Source organism: Gossypium hirsutum, chromosome D08 (genome assembly GCF_007990345.1).
Source record: "Gossypium hirsutum isolate 1008001.06 chromosome D08, Gossypium_hirsutum_v2.1, whole genome shotgun sequence".
NCBI classification, from domain to species: Eukaryota; Viridiplantae; Streptophyta; class Magnoliopsida; order Malvales; family Malvaceae; genus Gossypium; species Gossypium hirsutum.
In genome coordinates this window covers 15,083,763-15,103,066 of record NC_053444.1, presented here as the reverse complement: position 1 = coordinate 15,103,066, position 19,304 = coordinate 15,083,763, and the positions used below count along the sequence as shown (strand labels likewise).

Here is a 19,304-nt window from a genome sequence, read left to right as displayed (position 1 = left end):
GCACACAACCAACATTGTAATATCCCGTTTTTCAGTAGTGTCAGAAATAGTAGTTTTGGGGCCACAAATCTGACAAGTAAGCTCATAAATATTATTATTTAATATTTATGAGTCAAATATGGTTTTAAAAAATGTTTTTGATATGGTAATTAATGTTATATGAATGATTAATTAAGTTCAAGTGGTAAGACCCTAAAGTCAAGTAATTTAAGAAAATGAGGTATCGAGATCTCGTTCGAGCCATATATATTTTTATAAATATGTACAGAGTGTTATTAAGGTTCTATTAAAGTTTCGTTAAGAAATTTTAATGTTTCAATAGTTAATTAACCAAAAAGGACTAAATCGTAAAATTTGAAAAAGTCAATCGCCATTAGTTTAAAGGTGTTAATCTATTAAATAATCATAATTGGATGGACTTAGGGTCTGTTTGTTTGACAGTAAAATATTTTTCGGAAAATGATTTCTGGAAAATGATTTACTTTTTTGGAAAATGATTTACTGAAAATATTTTCTGGTGTTTGGATGAATCTAGGTAAAATATTTTCTGTTGCTTGGCAGATTTTCTGAAAATATTTTCCGGAAAAGTTATTTTCCATATATTAATAAATTTATAGACATATTAATAAATTTTTATATTTTAAATTTTTTTACATATATTGCAATGATTTATTTATAAATAAATAAATCAAATTAAATATATAATAATACTCCATTATTAAGCTACAATATTAATCGTCATAAATTGAAAACAACCAAAGTCAAATAAATTATTTGTAATTGTGTTAAAAAATAATAATAAAAGATTGAATAATTATAAATTAGATTTCAAACCACAATTAAACAACAAAATTATCCATAAAATTATTTTTTAAAAATCTATAAAATGAAAGTTTAATAAAAACACGCCTAAAGTAGTGTTTGTGAAGCTTTTAGAAATTGTCTTTTATTTTTCTTTAATTTGTTTGTTATATAAATTATTTATTAATTGTCTACTTTAAATTCCATGACAATCCTTCAGCAGCTGAAAGCGATTAGTGTTTAAAGAGGTAGATAAATTAGTTAAATTAGGCCTTGCTGCAGGTATAAATAAATTTATAGCTAAAACACATAAGCACAATCAAAACTGTCCAAATAAATAAAGTAATGAGATCTGGATACAATTGTCGCGTTACATAGGATTCTATATGAAGTAATATATAACCCACCCTTCTCAAGAGTAGGTTATATGTAAAGCTTTCAAAGTGCAATCATATCTTGTAAATAGGTGTGATTCCCAGGAGATTGAAGCATTTTCTCATAACCACTGCGGTTGCTTCACATAATAGTAGTCTACTTGTTTCCTTATCTGACCCGATAACCTGCTTATTTCATCAATATATGCCACATGTCATTTTAAAGTTTCATTGCAACATCTTTTACCTAGAATTCACTTTGTCATTAGAACTTTCTTAGTTTCAACACTAGGTGAGGGACCTTGTAAGGGCAGGGTGACAAGAAATAACAAGGTTTATTTTACCAACAAACCATATAATTAGATCGTTGATCATACCTTGCACTCAGGGTTGCTGTAAAATTTGGAGAAGATTTCGGATAAATTATAGAGGTAGTCACACACAACATTCGGTAACAAATTGGTACAAGCCTCCTCAGCAACCTCAAAGCAAGATAAAAATTTGTCAGACCAAGCCTGAGTCAAGAAATAATAAATAGATTGTTCTTTTTTTTCCTTAAGTTCTTACCTTAGCAAACTGCAGCAAATGGAGCCCCAAATCGCGCTCATCCTTATGCTCCAATACTAATGTCCCCTTCTATTGAAAACAAAGAGATAATGGGTAAAAGTTGCAGATATTGAATCTGATACAAAAGAGTAGTTCTACTTAGCCTAATAACATCATACTAATGTCAGTACATAAAAAGGAAACTAAAAGATTTACAGCGCTATTGCTTCAGATTGAGGAGGAACTTACATTCTTCACATCCGGAGTAAGATACAATCCCTTTTTACTTACTTTTAGGTTCAATTGAAGTACTCATGTTCTATATTTGTGTTCAACACATCCGGAGGTGATACAAACTTTTTACATATAGGGACCAATAGCAGAATTTAACCTTTTTACATTTTTTTTCTTTCAACGAATAAACTCCAATCCATAATAAAACCTCGTCCAAGTTTGGATCATAATATAGTGAATACACTATGCATGCAGTATAAATATTTGAGAACCAAGAAATCACTAACTTACAAATAGCTAGTAATTGCCAAACAACCATCAAACCAAAGGCATAATGAAAAAAACAAGCTCTAAATCCCATCTCATTTTAAACCGAAGCCATTAGAACTCATAAAGAAAAGCTCGATATTTCAGAACCAAATAGGTAAATAAAGATTCCATAGCAATAAGTCTGTATATAATAACATCTACACAATCAGACAGTAAGTTTACTTTCAACTGCTAAAAATAGTAAGCTAGAACTTGCCTTCAAACATTGACAACATCAAGCGCTTGTGCCACCAGTTTGGTGAAGCATAGCATCGATCTCATCACCATCCTCCATTTCCAGCTGAAACAAAAGAGAAAATATGCATTAGAACACATTCCCCCTCCGCAATGTGCACATTAGCACGAGTGGTCACTCATCTAACAGAGAAAATGGAATGATACCTCATTAGAAGTTTGCTCGCCTCGCAGGTGGCGGCCATTGAACAAGAAGGCAATCGATTTGAAATCCACAGATTGTTGATCACAATATGCATTCATGAGCTTCTTCAGTTGAGTGCTTCTTTTGATCCTAAAGAAAACTTCATTCCTATCCTAGGCTCATCATACAAAATTACAAATTTAGTCCAAAATAAAAGAGGAAGCCTTACTCCAAAAGGCCAATTATAAATCTCAAATCCACTACGACAATATGAACAGCTCTCCAAATATATATATCATTTAACGGTAAACTAACAAAGTGTTGAACCAGAACCGCTTACCAACAAAAAAATTAACAATTTCCATGAATATATAAGTCAAAACAAAGGTGTGTCACGGTCACAACAAGAATTTATACCAAACTTGCAGTTCTCTATCATCCCAAAAGCACTAAAAACCATTTCAACCTTCAAATTTTCTACGCCCTACAACCTAAATTAACTTCCCATTATTCATATATCTCTCACTTACATCTCTCACTCCTAACCTGAACTTATTGGAATTAACAGTTCAAATTATTCCTACTAACATACGGAAAAAGATACACTTAGCTTTTTCTCAGTTTTAAAAAAGCCAAAGATGCCACAAATTTCAAACTTTGAGTAAAGAAATTTACCTAGCTCTCTGATCCTCCTTTTGGTTTCTCTAGATGCAGCGAAAAAACTGTCATTGATCATGGGTTGTTACTAGGCTAAGAATTTATTTTCTAGAACCAAACCCAATCCACCAATCAAATCAGTGAAAATTAAACAGAAAATTTTTTTTATGGAATCTTTAACAATGGAAGCTTCAACAAACAATTTGGATTGTTGAAAGAATTAAACAGAAAAAATACCTGTTGATGACAGAGGGAGAACCACTGCTTCTGGGTCTTCTTTTCTTGACTGTGGATGCTAATTTTTTAGGGTTTCTTCAAAATACAAGTAAGCCCGACGGTCGACGGAGATGATGGACGTAGATGGTGAGGTGAGGTGGCAAACGGAGATGATAAGGCAGAGGATGTGGAAGAAAATTTGCTTAGAAGAGAAAGGGGAAAGGGAAAATGTCTTACGGATTAGAAATCGGTAAGACAATTTCCAAAATTTTGCTTTGGATTTTACCGATGTTTGTAAAATGTTTTCCTATGGAAATTATTTTCTACAAAACAAACACTGGAAATGAATGAAAATGTTTTCTGGAAAACATTTTCCACCAAACAAACATACCCTTAATGGTTAATTTACCCATACCTAAGATGGTAGGACGGTTTTAAGCTTTAAAATCTTTTAATTTTTATATGTTTTATAAGTTAATTTATTATTATAATAAAGAAAAGGTTAAAATATATGAAAAAAAAGGTTGTCTTCCTAATTTATTCTTTTTTACATTAATTGAAAGCCATTGTTGGTGATTTTGAAGCTTTTTCCAAGCTTCAATGGATGCATGTGAGCCCGTTTTTTATCCGTATTTTTAATTTTTATGTTTTTGAGATCGTTGCAATTAGGTCCAGTTAGCCCGTACCTTTGTTTTTTAAACTGTTAAAGATTTTGAAAGTTGTCATTGATGAATCTTTGTGATTTTAGATGTTAAATGATGAATTTGAAGTATTAGTTGTTATTTATAAGTATTTTGTTAAGTGATTTGGTAGAATTTAACAATTAGGGATTAAATTTTTAAAATAGTCAAAATACAAGGACTTGATGTGAAATTTTTACAAAAATGGGCTGAAATGGAAGCTATGAATATTAGGTTGGCATAGGTTTTCAATAAAAATGGTTAATTTGCATGTTTTAAGCTTGGGGACTAAATTGAATAAAAGTAAAATGTTGGGGGTAATTGTGTAAAATGTAAAAAGGACTAAATTGTATAAAATGAATTACTTTTTCTGTCTAAATTAATGAATTTAATAAAATTATTAATTTAGATCAAGAATGAATGGAAAATCGAGAAGAAGGAAAAATTACCAAATAGCTCCTATACATTGACATTTCTACAATTTAGCAAGGTAAGTTAGTATGAACTGTAATCATTATAATGTCAATTAAATTCAATGTTTAATATGTTGTTCTAATATAAATAAATCAATATATATAAGTTATTATGTAATTTATCAGGTCATGAAACGATGTAAATCCAACAATGTCACGACGATTACCAAGCCCCGTTTGAACCATAAGAATTCGTAGGATACCGATGACATGTCATTAGGGTTTTCATGTTTCGGGTGCTAGTCTTGAATGTCCTACCAATGGTTAAGGTCCTAAATTTGGTACGGATACTCTACAGCTCATGTTAGCAACATCGTGTAGCTTACATTCCGACCCACAACTCGTGTGAGCAGGCCCATTTCACAACTCATGTGAGCAATGATGTAAAGGAAAGGAAAGGAAAGGTTACGATTATATGTTTAGCACACTTCGTGTGAGCTATCCCTCGTATCCGATGGTATTCTAAATAGTTCAACGGGCATGGAAAGGAAAGGAATGGTAAGTGTTCAAAAGAAACTATGTCATGTATTTATGAAAAGGTTGAAATGGTAAGTTTCATTGAAAGTATGATATGTTAAGGAAAATGATGAGTTCAAATAAATTATATTCATGTGAAATGGCTTATCTATGTTAAATTCATGCAGATTGTGTTTGAATATGCTAACATGTGTTGTTGATGATGCTTAGGCTTGTGCCAAGCTATTGGTTGGATTGTATTATGTTTGATTGTAAAACTTATGCATTGAAATGGTAAGTGTCCAAATGGAAATATGCTTATGTTCATTAAAAGGTGGTAAGAATCAATGTATGTATTTCTAATGAAATGGTTTATCATGTGGTTGATGTTTATGCTTACGTCTTGTATTATGCAAATGAAACAGGTAAGAAAAGGTAATGAAACGGTAAGTTCAGAATTGAGATGTAATATGATGAAAAAGGAATTAAGGAGTTGAATGATGTAATTATATGTGAGAAACTTACGTATGCTATGGATGAATTTACCTAGTTCATGAACAAATATACTAATTAGTGAATTGATGTTGTTATTTAAGTTTATGCTAAGTAAATGAAATGGAAAGTAAGTAAATGGAATGGTAAGAAAGTAAATGGAGTGGTTCATAGTATTATGAGTAGTATGTTTTATAAATCCTATTATGTTAGCAATGAAAAGTATATGTGATATTGATGAACTTACTCATTTATGAGTTGATGGCTATAAAGTTTGATAAACTTCATGGAATTGGTATAGGTTTACAATTACCCCATAAAGTTCATTCTTGAAATGTAATGTTATGTTTAAAGTTTATACGAGCTTACTAAGCATTCATTGCTTACGTAGTTATTTTCCTTTACTTTTCAGATTATCGGATGCTCGATCAGTTTGAAAGCTAGTCGGAGATCTATCACACTATCCAGAGATTATATCTGTAGATTTTGATGTTATAGTCAAGGTTATAATGGCATGTATAGGTGGACTTATGTTTAAGGTTTAGTTGATGTTTATGGTATGTAGGTGTTGATTTGAGCTGTGCTACTTTTGGTACTTTGGTGCCTTGATGGTTGATGTTATTATGGCTAAGTTGATACATATTTTGAATGAATAATTTGGTATGTGATGGGGTAGTTTTAATATAGTCAAGTTGAAGTATGATTTTATGACAAAAGTGGTAAGTGTTGGTATGTTTGCAATGTGGTCAATTATGGCATGCTTGATATGGAAATTGAATTAAATGTGTTTGGATGGAATAAGACCAATTAGACATAAGTTTAAGTATATTTGATTACTTGCGTTTGAGGTGCCTATATGGCATATTGGTTGGATGGTTAAATGGCTTATTAAATTGGTCTTATTATGCATGATTTAGGTATGTTTTAAGGTCTTGGTTATATGTGCAACTTGCTTGTAGGTTCATGCTTGAATTAGTGAAAGAAATGGCTTGAATTTTAGCCAATTTCTAGTCCACATGGCCTAAGATACGGGTGTATGTCTCAACCATGCATGACGCACGAACATGCAACACGGTCGTGTGTCCCCTGTAGGTTTTTAAGGTTGCTTTTAGAAAGTTACACACGGCCTGGCACACGGGCGTGTGAGGCCATTTCAAAGCTTACACGGCCTGGTACACGGACGTGTGGCTTGGCCATGTGACCCAAGTTAGAGAGTTACACTGGCACAGACATGGGCAGGGACATGGTCGTTTGTCCTTATTTTGAATGTTACACGTCCTGAGACACGGACATATGTCTCAACCGTGTGAGTCACACGGCCTGGCCACATGGCCGTGTGACCCTTGTAGTGTAAATTTTTCTTACTTTTTCCTTAATGTTTTAATTTTTTTGATTTAGTCCCGAATCATTTCTAAAGTGTTTCTAATGCCTCAAGGGCTCGAAAAAGAGACAATATACATGTTTATGAATGAATTATACTATAGTTAATGAAATTTTTGGAAATAAATGTTTAAAGTTACGTTTTCATGGTAATGCTTCGTAACTCTATTATGGCGACGGATACGGGTTAGGGTATTATAAGCATGATACAAGCAAGTCGCAATATATCATCTATCAACCAGAAGATAAGTTACATAAACTCACCTCACTTCCTTATCCTTGTCAACTTAGCTTGTTCAAACATTAGAGCCTCCTTTGTCTTGATAGCTAAGCATGACAACCATTTATCGATTAAACTAAAGGTGTTCAACCCTTAAAACCTAGAATTCATCATTATACAAAAGCTTTTAAGTGTTCTTACTCTACTTCTTTCTTCAATCCACGAGTATATAAAGGTAAAGAAGCTTATCAATTCCTCAATTTCTCTACTACCAAACTTCCATGCTCACGATTGCTATGACATGCAGAGCTTCCTTCAGTTACATCCTCTTCTTCTTCAGAGTGACTGAAAAAGATGATTTTATGGAGAGAAAAATGTGTAAACATAATTGAGAAATTCGATCTCCCCACACTCCTATATATATACACCTTTAGCACGACTTTCACCGTCCGTCTCTACCATTCATCCTTAATCATTTTCTCTTCTAATTTGGAACAAGTCAGTTCCATCCTAACCAAACCAGATTTTAGATCCAACTAATCGAAATTCAGCCATTTAACTTTTTGAATTCCCCGGTGAAGTTTGATAATTTATTAATCCTTTCAATTTAATCCTAACTCTCCCTAAATTTAGAGTCAATAAGATACTCGGATGTTACACTATGAACATTTATGAGATTTGAACTTTGAAGACCAGGAGGTGCCAGAGGAGGCATGGTAGGGGGTGGAGGTTGCGGAGACATAGGATTAGCTTGCATAAATTGAGTAAACCATAAATTCATCATTTGGAATAAGGCACTACGATCCTCACTTCCAGGCAGCTATGAAATAGGTAAGATATGACTTACTCCCTATTCGAAAGTTAAAACATTAGTGTCTACCTCATCAGGTACGGCACTATTAGACTCAACCGACATTGTATCTCTATATGAGAAATAGATCCAGATCAGATCAAAAAGCATCATACTATCAAGTTATTATGACATGTATTTCTAGACTCAATATATGCTACGTTAAGTCTTAGAATCGACTAAACTTGGCTCTGATACCATAAAATGTAACTCCCTAAGCCGATCTCGATCATTAGGAGTGAGCTAAAAAATGTTACAGTACAAAATGGAACAATTGTAGACCTTTAACAGATACTTCAAATCAAAAATCATTATCTATCATAATATAAGTCATTCAGAACAAATTTAAACCATTCTCGAGCCTTTGTGAGCTCAAAAGTTTACCCGAGATTAAACAAAGACCAAATTGCAAAGTTTAAAAAATACAGGGCCGACATCATGATGAGATTTTCTCCACTTCGGGACATCGCCAAATAGCATGTCACGTCACGACATTGGACCACTTGATGTTGGGACGTCACAAACTATTGGTTGACATTGTAATGAGGGAAAATCGACATCGAGATGAGAAACCTGTTTATGGAAAATTTTGACCATTTGGTACTTGCTTCAAACCAACCATCCAAATAGGCCAAAGAATGCTTTTTACCTCATTTAAACTTGTTCAAAACATATCAATTCCATGTCAAAACATAACATATAATCATCTAATTAATCCACAAAATCAATATGCCACATTTGGCACTAATTCACAACAAGGATACTTGAACCAATACAAGCCATTCCACCTATTTAGACCATTTGTTATTACTTATCCATTCCATACAACAAGTTGATTAAAGCATTCCTGACTCATTATAATTGCCATCTATTTATGAATAGCAATATACCAAAACTATGAACATGAGCAAATCAACATTTCCATAAGTTACCATATGTGGTCAAAATCAAATAGATCACAAAATATAATTAACATTACAAACAACTTGACACTCCTAATTCACAACAAGGATACTTGAACCAATACAAGCCATTCCACCTATTTATACCATTTGTTATTACTTATCCATTCCATACAACAAGTTGATTAAAGCATTCCTGACTCATTATAATTGCCATCTATTTATGAATAGCAATATACCAAAACTATGAACATGAGCAAATCAACATTTCCATAAGTTACCATATGTGGTCAAAATCAAATAGATCACAAAATATAATTAACATTACAAACAACTTGACACTCCTAATTCACAACAAGGATACTTGAACCAATACAAGCCATTCCACCTATTTATACCATTTGTTATTACTTATCCATTCCATACAACAAGTTGATTAAAGCATTCCTGACTCATTATAATTGCCATCTATTTATGAATAGCAATATACCAAAACTATGAACATGAGCAAATCAACATTTCCATAAGTTACCATATGTGGTCAAAATCAAATAGATCACAAAATATAATTAACATTACAAACAACTTGACACTCCTAATTCACAACAAGGATACTTGAACCAATAGAAGCCATTCCACCTATTTATACCATTTGTTATTACTTATTCATTCCATACAACAAGTTGATAAAAGCATTCCTGACTCATTATAATTGCCATCTATTTATGAATAGCAATATACCAAAACTATGAACATGAGCAAATCAACATTTCCATAAGTTACCATATGTGGTCAAAATCAACTAGATCACAAAATATAATTAACATTACAAACAACTTGACACTCCTAAGTACATGCCACATATAATCAAGTTCAAATGATCAAAAGTCTAGCGAATCAAGAGATGGATAGTGTGTGCTCCTCAAGAATCCAATCGACACGTTCCGTAAGTCAAAATTTCAGGAAAAGGAAAAGCAAGAGGGTAAGCATTACAGAATGCTTAGTAAGCTTATATGCATATAAACGGTTAACTTGCCTCATATAACAAGTACATAGGTTAAACTAACATGTATAACCAAATTTTACCTAACATATCAAAACAAAATCACAACAAGGTGAACGTGATTCATATTCAATTACATAAGTATACTCAAACTTGTTATCAAGTCCTCCACTTTGCTACTTTTGATCATTTAGTACATTACATATTACTCAATTTCCACCTTTCGTATATTGTACATCACCCGATGAACCATCATAAAAGAACTCAAATAAACTGGTACCAATCACATCTAATGCTCATCCGAGCTAAATATATATATCCATATGTGTCAGGTAGCCAGTTTGAGCTAAAACTTTTATCGACACATCAAATAGCTTGGCCAAAGTTATAATGTGTAGGTCAGGTTACCCGTCCAGACTAAACCTTTCAACGACCTCAGGTTGCTCGTCTGAGCAAAACATATACTAGTGTCAGGTTACCCTTCTGGGCTAAACCTTATTAACACATCAAATAACTTGTCCAAAGTTATCCATACATGTAAGGTTACCCATCTGAGCTAAACCTATAAAATGACATCAGGTTACTCATCCAAGCTAAACTTGTGTCGCATGTATCTTTAAGTTCGTAACAAATGTTAGATCTCGGAATCATAAAAAATCAACCTATAACAATTTGTATGATACATTTGCGAAGTTTCATCAAGGTAATTTGCATTATGTAAGTTCATATTTAACCCTTTTTTGATTTAGACCAAATCTCACCATTTAGTACTAAATTACAAATAATTCAAAGTTCAACTAAACATACATAGGTTCACAATATAACATTCACAAGGATTTAAACATAATTACACCATATGAACTTACCTGGAAAAAATAGCAACCGATAAGGTGTCAAAGACTAATCTGTAATTTTTTTTCCACGAATATCCTCCGATTGGTTTAAATCCTGATCTAAATCATAATTTAATTAAATTATCAATTCCAAACATCATTTAATAGCATTATGTACCTATATATCAGTTCAATTTTATTTATCAAATATTCTTTTAAGGTTTGTATTTTATTAAATTTAGTCCCTAAAATCGAAATTGCCCTAACTTTTAAAATTTGAGCTTCAATTTCAAAACTGATGTCAATTTCATCCTTCTAAGACTCCATAATAACTATGATTACAGTGACTTCATGCTAATTTTGAATTATTCACACTTTAGACCCTATGTTCAAAATTAACAATTTTCATTTTACAAATTGGTTATTTTTTATATCTAAGCTCAAAATCTATCAATTTAGTATCAAAAGCTTCAAAGTCAACAATGGAAACTTTTATAGACTTTAACAGTTTTGCAAAATAGTCTTTGGGCTAGCTAAATCAAGCTCCTAAGATCTTTAAAACATAAAAATTATAAGAAATGGACTTGAAATCACTTACCAATTTGAAAAACAAAACTTGAAAAATTAAAAACCCTTCCTTTCTCCTTTTTACGGAAATGGAAATGAAAATGAAAATGGATGGAAGATGATGGTTTTTTCTCTTGAAATTTAACTTATATAGCTTGGTAAAAATGTAAATATTATGATCTTAATCTATTATTAATCATGTTTAACCCTTTTATATGAATGACAACATCATCATCATCCACCAGATATAACTAAACATTGGTCTAATTTCTTAATTGAACCGTTGACCACTTAAAAATCTATAGTGATTAACTTTTATGGCTTTTACAATTTAGTCTTAGTAGCCTAATTAAAAATCTGTTTAATAAAATTATTGGACTAAAAATCAATAAATACTAAATAGAATACTAAATATTAAATAATAATATTTACTGACTCGATCATCAAAAAATGGGGTTTTAAAATTATCATTTTCGATATCACTGAAAAACGGGTTGTTACAATGAAGCTAAAATAAGGGATCATGGTATCTAATTATTTGGAATGAAATAAAATTAATTAATTAATTAAAATTACATATTCATTTTAATACAGTGAAGTCATAATGACTTGAATGAGATGAAAATAAGTTAGTAATTAAGTTAAGATCCCAAAATACATATGTGGGCTTAAAGTACCTAAGAAGGTCAAATATGGTCGGCTAACATATGGGAGTATTGCTTGCTGCCCAAGCAAGCATGTAGGTGGCAACATTAGTCCTTCTATGACTAGGTGTGCAACCCACTACTGTTAAACTTAGCCTATGACTTTTTATTTTATTGCTAATTCCAAATAAGTAGAACTCTAATAAGCTCTTTATTAATATATTATATTGATTCTCTTTATTAATATCTTATATTGATTGAAGAGAGAATATTGATGAAAATCAATGAATTGATAAGCACTAAAATTCTTTAGTTGTCAATTCACTTATTCGGCTAAAAGAAAGTTTATTCAAAATCATTTTTCTTTACGAAGTTCTAATTTAGTACTTGCATTTGTGGTTGAAATGGTGCCCACACATCATGCGATCCATGAGTTAGAGAATGTGGAGAAGATTCGATTGGTCGAAAGCAAAGATTGAAATTATGTAAGAATCTGAAACCAATCTCGTAGAGTTATGTAAGGTCAAATTTAATTGGACTTTTCAACATTCTTAAACTAGATTTTGGGACTTTCCAACCACCTTTTGGAATGCATTTTTTACGCCTAAATCATAGGTATTTGAGTCTTTTTTAGAACAATTTTTGAATCACTAAATTTGCATATTTGTAGCTCGAGATAAGGTCATTTCAATAAAGAAGTGTAATTTTCTATGGGAAGTTCGAGTTCGATCGCAAATCTACTTCTCCAGCTTGTCAAAGTGGATCAAGATAGAACTGGGTTCTAGATGATCAATGTTCTATTGGTTTTATCTATCCAAGTTAATCCTAGATGCAATAAAAATTTTAAAATTCCGCCACACACACCTTACAACACTTTTCCAACAAAAACCACGATTTTAGCCATGCAAAAGCATAATATAACCATTAACACAAGCCTAAAACAAAATCTAGTTTAGAGATATAATGAGTTGTTTAGTGTTTAAAAACTGGTTTAAAGATTGCACCCTTAAACTAAAAACCTTAAACTCTAAACACATATTCTTCAAAAATAACACAAGCTTGAACAACCCTAAACTTTGCATATTATAAGCTTAATATTTCCATTACATAAGGCTGCCTAAAATGTAAATAATATCCATAAACTCTGAAACAATTTTTTCTCATATAACACAAGCCCTAAACCTTAGACCACATACATATTATAACCATCCATACTGTAACAACCCGATTCTAGGCCTAGTCAGAATAGTGGTTTGGGGACCACAAATCCGACGACGGAAAATATTATTATCATTATATTTTTTATGGTCTACAATTTCACGGAAAAATTTCGTGAAAATTTCGTTCAAAAATTTCGACATTTGGGCACTTAATTTAGTCAAAAGGACTAAATTGTAAAAAGTGCAAAAGTTGAGTTCTACATGTTAGAGGTGTCCAATTGTTATGAAATTTTAAATTGGAGGTCCTTATGTGGTAATTAGACTATTAGTTAATTGAAGGACAAAAATGGGCATAGAATTAGTGAAATAGACTTTTTTTAAGTAAGGGCATTTTAATCATTAGTAAATAAATAGAATTAAAATGGGAAAAAGATGGAAAAATGGTGTCCATCTTCATAACTTGCTGCCGAAATTTGAAGGAAGCCATAGCTAGGGTTTCTTCACTTTCTCAAGCTCATAGTAAGTGCATCCTAGCTCCGTTTTTAATGTTCTTCGCATTTTTGAGATCCTCGTAGCTCGGTTTAGCTTATTCTACCATTAATTCATGTTAGGGTTCATATTTGGAAAAATAACCATAGGTGAAATGTGTTTATTTTGCTGTTTTATGGTATAATATGAAGCTAGAAATTATGTTAAACAACTTTTGCTAAGCGATTTTAAGCGAAAACGGGTAAATTGACATAATCGGTAAAAAATATTTAATGTTCAAAAGTACATGTTAGAGTGAGAATTTGATGTTTGCATAGAAGGAAAAAGCGTTCATCATGTTGTAAAACATAAGAATAAGGAGTGAAATTTAATTTTCGAGCTTTGGAACAAAAATGTAAATATGCAAAAGTTAAGGGACAAAATTGTAATTTTTGCAAAAAGTTCAGTTGAGGACCGTTTTAATAAATGTGAATATTAAATAAGCTAAATTTGCTATTATAGATCAAGAAAGACGAGAAGACAACCTCAATCAGGGAAAGGAAAAGATCGTGGAGTAAATTGCAAAATTACAATATTTTGCATCGAGGTAAGTATGCATGTAAATTAATGCATTATTTTAATGTTATTCAATATATTGTTGAGATTTGATTGAATATAAGATAAATATTTGATGTAGATCATAAAAATGTGGTTAAGTTTGAGAAAGGTGGTAAAATGTTGAAAAATAAGGTTTCCGAATGAACACTTAGAATAGACCGAAAAACATTGAATAAAAAGGGGTTGCTAAGTGCTAATTCCCCGAATTATTGACTTTAAAGGTGATTGCTAAGTACTGATTCCACCGTATCTTTAATTGTGAAAGGTGTCGCTATGTGCTGATTCCCCGTATTACTGAATATAAAGGTGGTTACTAAGTGCTGATTCCACTGTATCCTTGACTGTGAAAGGGGTTGCTATGTGTTGATTCCCCGTATCACTGAATTTAAAGTGGTTGCTAAGTGCTGAATCCACCGAGTAACAGATAATATTCCGAGTGTTCAACAAGGAAATTGGAAAGGTGAATGTACATATGAAATTGACAAGATTATGTGAGGAATATTGGGTTTGATATTTAATCGACTCGTGTGTAAGATGGTATGAAATATCAAAACTACAAAAAAAATAAATCTAGAAATAAAACAGTTTTAAACAACAGCAGTTGAGCAACTTTGAAAAATCAACATAAATGGTGGAGATTGAATTGCAGGCTGAATAATATATGAAATTGAAGCTGAGTGAGTCTATTTTCACATGAAAGAAACAGAGTAAGAAAAAGAGTTAGATATTTTGAAATATTTGAATTTTAGTGTGACAGGGTAGAATTGATTTTGAAATCTCCTGTTTCAACTTTGAAAAATCACCAAAAATTGTACAAAAATAATTATGGCTTGTAATTTACATGTTTGAATTTATAAATGAGTCTATTTTTAAGATAAACAAACAATAACATTGTTTTATTTCTGTAAAAAGAATTAAGTAAATTTTAGTAAAGAGAGGTTAGAGATGTTGAGTAGTGAAATAGGGGAAGGTTTAAAGAATAAAATGTATTAATTGGCTAAACCAAAAATTCTTAAAATTTTATGGTAGAAAGATATACGAGTTTAGTTTCACGGAAAATTTACAGAACTTAATTTGGAGCCCTGTAGCTCCAGATAAAAATTAATTAGTGACTGTGACACAGAAAAACAGCTTGCTGGAAATTGAACAAACAATGAAATTTATGTGTAAATAAATTTATGTTTCTATGAAATCATGTTAGAAATTTGTTTATTTGTTATATGTTTACTTATTAAGCTATATGCTTACTCCTCTTTATTTTCCCTTGTTTTATAGTGACATCAATCAGCTCAAAAATTGGACGAAGTCAGAACATCATCCACACTACCATCATCATCTTTTGGGTATTTTGCAGCCAATACTTTTGAAATATGGCATGTATAGATGACTTAATGTAATGTGGTATAAAAATATATATAAAAAAATATTGTTTGTTTTAAAAGTTTGGTGTATATTAATTGATAAATTGTTTTCTTAAAACTACTAACAAAGTATTTATAATGTTGTGGATGGATAAATTGTGTCTGAACATATAACTGTATTTGGTTGAAATATTGAAGTTATTTGAAATTGTGTTTCGAAAATTTGCAGGAGGGATTGAATGTTTATGAAAAGGAATTATGTCAAAATTTTTGTTAAAAAAATAATATTAGTAATGATATATCTCAATTGGAACAATTAAAAGTGTTTGAGTTCTAGTAATACCTCACACTCTATTCCGGCAAGGGACTCGGGTAAGGTGTTACACATACTATGATGATTAAATAATCTTATTATATCCATGCATACGTAAAAACATCATCAACAAAAACATGTATACCAATGAAAAAATATAACCATCATCATGCATTTCAAAATATAACCATAATTAATAAGTTGTTGACCATTGGCAACAATAGAAAAATATATCATTAACTAGTATATGCTATCTATAAATGCAACTATATAAAAAAAACCATAAAATGGTACAAGTTCTCCATTAATGTAGCAATTAATCTCCCATATAAAGGAGAAAACCGAACCATCATCATAAAAGAAACATTAACATTTAGCAAAATTTAAAATTTTCATCCATCAAAAGAAATAGAAATAGCATCACAACACCTTAATTTTCCTGAGACCATCCTAAAAAGTTTGAGTGCAATGGTAAGTCAGATACTTCATGAAGTCTTTTATCCTTTTGAACTCAGGCACTTTCTTCAGCAGCTTTAACCAATGCAACTAACCCTATATGCCGAAAATATATCTTGCCTCTAGCTTGTAATTTAAACTAAACTTCCAACTCTTTGATGATGTCTAAAATGCAAGCCTACCATTCTTTTTTTAACCCATTTTTCCTCAACTACCAAGTTAATCTTCGAAGGTGTTGCTAGAACATATAGGTTACCCTCAAGCCCAATGCTAGTTCCCTCTATCCGATGTGTGCTTCCAATGTGTCTAGGTAGCTAATATAGTTTGAGTGGGGGAGCCCTCATCTAATCCTCATAAAAAAAAACTTTTTTGTAGCATTATCAAATACATGGCTTGTTTTGGAGTTATACCTTAGAATGCTACATACATATCATATCTATGAAAGCCATTCATATTTGAATAGAACAATAACATGCTCTTAGCCCTCAAGATTTAATAGGAAATCCTTAAACAATGGCCTCTCAACCTTGACTTTAATCTGAACTCTCATAATGCCATCCTAACTAGAACTATCAAAACAATTAAAATCAATTAAGATTAAATGATGAAATGACTTACTTATTTTGAGAAAATTTTGCTTTATTCTTTGCTTAAAAGGAACATTATAGATTTGAACCTAAACATCAATAGTCAAAAAGTCAATATCATCCAACTTATAATTCATGAACCACTCATTCATAATCAAAATGCTATTCATAAATTACCATGGACTATTAAATAGAACATTCAATTTATCTTCAACATTCTTAAATATAAACAGAAAAATATTATCCTAACTGATGTACTTCCATAAATTCTTCAGGGGTTACAATCCTTCATGAATTCTTTGACCAGGGATGGGATGATCAATTAATACCTTTCCTACCAAAGAATGTTTCTTAATCTTATATCAATTTTTATGCCTATGTCCAAGAGAAAGAAAAACTCATAATCTAGGTTTAAGTCTAAAGTAACCTCATGTTGAACGTTGGATGCATCATCACCCACCATAATCAACTAAATGGAAAATTCTAAAAGATGAAGTTATTAGTAAAAATTTTAACATATTCAACAAAACCCTTAAACATGCTTTTAATAACTAAACTGAGAACAAAGGGCATAAATATGCTTTTAATAACTAAACATGATTTTAAGAACTAATTGAGAACAAAAGCAATATAGAGATTTTAGAGTAATGTGAAAAAATTTCAAGATACTCAAAGAAAATATAAACGAATTAACATGCATAAACATGAACCAAATAACAAAGAGATAAATATGGAACATATAACTACTATGGAATACCATAGGGTTATCATAATCTGACTAGATTTCAAGATATACAACGAAAATACAAACATCCTCAAACATGAAACAAAGAAAAAAGGAATACCAAAAGTTAAATTTCTTCTATGTATGGTTCTTTAAACTCACGTGTAGACTTCAATAGCAAAAGAAAGTGAATAGAGTTTCTTATGATTTAATTTTGCTTCATTCTTTAAAATTACTATTCAATTTACTCATTAATATGTGTCAGTTAAGAATAAAAATTAACTATTATCAAATTGTATACACTATCCCCATTTATGATCTTCTAAATCCTTTCAATTTAATTATTGATACCCACTAAACCCATATTCCAAGGTCCATTAATAACTTCCCACTAGTCTAGATGGTATCCACCTTTTAGCTATAAATTTGCTCTATAAACTAGGTTTGATTGTAGATAATGTATATATGGTATAGAAATCTAGCTATAATTGTAATCATACAGTATATGGCATGATCGTATATTATACAAATTTAAGGATAGATATCTAATATAGTTTATACATGATCATATATTTTTAACATAAATTTAATTATATGATCATTAGTATAATATTGTTTAGGGTTTAGCATATAGTATGTGTTGATCATATAATGCATATTGTAATAATGTAGTATACTTTTATCATATATTACAATCTTATTATCATATAGTATGCTTGGATCACATAATGTATACTGCAATCATATAGTATATGTAACATCCTCAAAATCTTGATGTTGGTAACAACATAGTTTCGAGGCATTTATAGTAAATTCTAAGATAAATATTAGAGTATAGAATATTTATGCTTAAATTGAGTGTCTTGAAATAGTGTAATTAATGGTGGGAATAGCTGAGGAACTAGAGTGGTAATTATCTAGCCATGAATTACATAATGTAGGAGGACTTGAGTGGATATTAATTCATGAGAATCAGAGAATTGTCAATTTACCATTGACAAATTAATTATTTAAAGTGTAACTATACCATTAATATAATGGAATTAGTTTAAGAAAGGGATGGGAATTAAACCAATATAGAGCAAGAGAGTGGACCAATGTTTGATTAAAAATATAAATTAGTAGTAAGCAATGAGAATGAAGGAAAAATGACCTAGTTATGTTAGTGTCAAAACAATGATTAAGTGGAGAATTATAAGGTTAGGTGTCAAGTAATAAGCTACACGAAAATCCCACTATTTCTTCTTAGGATAGTTGATCACCTTACTTGAATTGAAAGAAAGCTCATACACCAAGTTTTGCAAGGGCTACTCTTATCCTCTTATTCTAAATCTTTCTTCTTTGGTTCTATTTGAATTCTTAAGTTTAATTACTATTTCATGTTGTTGAAGCTTTCAAGTTTTGATTTCAAGATAACCACAAGTCACTCTCTCAAAGTTCAAACTTTGTTTTAGTTTTGTTCACTCATTCAAGTCCAAAATTAGATTTAGGCTTCCACATCATTTGGTTCAGAATATGGGGTTTTCAGTGTTCATCATAGTTTGAGATTAACCATTTTGTTGTCTATTCCAAATTCCAACCACCATCCTTTATTGTAAGCA

General features: G+C 31.1%; 1 long non-coding RNA gene across 1 annotated transcript; it reads right to left on the bottom strand.

Annotated features, from left to right (window-relative positions):
- Window positions 1-1,991: 1,991 nt before the first annotated feature.
- On the bottom strand, window positions 1,992-3,891 carry LOC121220282 (uncharacterized). Its single transcript, XR_005917539.1, has 4 exons — window positions 3,538-3,891; window positions 3,319-3,365; window positions 2,667-2,816; window positions 1,992-2,565 (listed from the first exon to the last, which is right to left on the bottom strand). It is a non-coding gene; the product is annotated as an uncharacterized lncRNA (long non-coding RNA).
- Between the last annotated feature and the right edge of the window lie 15,413 nt (window positions 3,892-19,304).